Genomic DNA, 2,123 nt, shown 5'->3' on the forward strand with positions numbered 1-2,123 from the left:
GAGCCTCTGGAGCCCAGCGGCCTTTGAGGAACCCCCCTAATGTCAGGGCATCACCCCTTCTCTGTGCCTCTTGTTGTTGTTCAGTTGCTAAATCATGTCTAACTCTTTGCGACTCCATGAAATGCAGCCTGCCAGGCTTCCCTGTCCTTCACTCTCTCCTGGAGTTTGCTCAAGTTCATGTCCATTAAGTTGGTGATGCCATCCAGCCATCTCATCCTCTGTCACCCCCTTCTTCTCATGCCCTCAAATCTTCCCCAACTTACTTTTTCCAGTAAGTCAGCTCTTTGCATCAGGTGGAGCTTCAAGTTCAGCATCAGTCCTTCCAATGAATATTCAGGATTGATTTCCTTTAGGATTGACTAGTTTGGTCTCCTTGTTGTCCAAGGGACTCTCAAGAGTCTTCCCCAGCACCACAATTTGAAAGCATTAATTCTTTGACATTCAGCCTTCTTTATGGTCCAACTCTCACATTTGTAAATGACTACTGGAAAAACTGTAGCTTTGACTATATTGACTTTTGTTGGCAAAGTGATGTCTCTGTGTTTTAGTATGCTGTCTAGGTTTGTCATAGCTTTTCTTCCAAGGAGCAAGCGTTTTCTAATTTCATGGCTGCAATCACTGTCTGCAGTGATTTTGGAATCCAAGAAAATAAAATCTGTCACTGTTTCTACTTTTTCCACTTCTATTTGCCATGAAGTAATGGGACCAGATGCCATGATCTTAGTTTTTTGAATATTGAGTTTCAAGCCAGCTTTTTCACTCCTCTTTAACCCTTATCAAGAGGCTGTTTGGTTTCTCTTCACTTTCTGCTATTAAGAGTGGTATCATCTGCATATCTGAGGTTGCTATTTCTTCTGGCAGTCTTGATTCCAGCTTGTGACTCATCCAGCCCAGCATTTTGCATGATGTACTCAATGGCACCCCACTCCAGTACTTTTGCCTAGAAAATCCCATGGATGGAGGAGCCTGGTAGGCTGCAGTCCATGGGGTCGCTAGAGTCGGACACAACTGAGCGACTTCACTTTCACTTTTCACTTTCATGCATCGGAGAAGGAAATGGCAACCCACTCCAGTGTTCTTGCCTGGAGAATCCCAGGGACGGGGAGGCCTGGTGGGCTGCCGTCTATGGGGTCTCACAGAGTCGGACACAACTGAGGCAACTTAGCAGCAACAGCAACTCTGCATAGAGGGCTTCCCAGGTGACTCAGTGAGTAAAAAATCTGCCTGCAATGCAGTAGATGCAGAGGACATGGGTTCAATTCCAGCATCAGGAAGATCTTCTGGAGGAGGGCATGGAAATCCACTCCAGTAGTTTTCCTTGGAGAATCTCGTGACAGAGGAGCTTGGCAGGCTACAGTCCGTAGGGTTGCAAAGAGTCAGACAAGACTGAAGCATCTGAGCACGCACACTCTTCAAAGAAGTTAAATAAGCAGAGTGACAATATGCAGCCTTGACATACTCCTTTCCCAATTTTGAACTAGTCTGTTGTTCCATGTCCGGTTCTAACTATTGCTTTTTTTTTTTTTTTTTTTTTTTAAACTGGTGCTTCTTGACCTGCATACAGGTTTCTCAGGAGACAGTAAGGTGCTCTGGTATTCCCATCTCTTTAAGAATTTTCCACAGTTTGTTGTGATCCACATAGTCAAAGGCTTTGACATAGTCAATGAAGCAGAAGTAGATGCTTTTCTGGAATTCCCTTGCTTTTTCTATGAGCCAATGGATGTTGGCAATTTGATCTCTGGTTCCTCTGCCTTTTCTAAATTCAATTTGTACATCTGGAAGTTCTTGGTTCACATACTATTGAAGCCTAGCTGAAAGATTTTGAAGATTACCTTGCTAGCATGTGAAATGAGCAAAATTATGTGGTAGCTTGAACATTCTTTGGCATTGCCCTTCTTTGGGATTGGAATGAAAACTGACCTTTTCCAGTCCTATGGCCACTGCTAAGTTTTCCAAATTTGCTGAAATACTGAATGCAGCACTTTAACAGTATCGTATTTTAGGATTTGAAATAGCTCTGCTGGAGTTATGAAATTCCATCATCTCCACTACCTTTGTTTCCAGTAATACTTCCTAAGTCCCACTTGGCTTCACACTCCAGGATGTTTGGCTCTAGGTGAGTG

Source organism: Bubalus kerabau, chromosome 21, assembly GCF_029407905.1.
Source record: "Bubalus kerabau isolate K-KA32 ecotype Philippines breed swamp buffalo chromosome 21, PCC_UOA_SB_1v2, whole genome shotgun sequence".
Classification (NCBI taxonomy): Eukaryota; Metazoa; Chordata; class Mammalia; order Artiodactyla; family Bovidae; genus Bubalus; species Bubalus kerabau.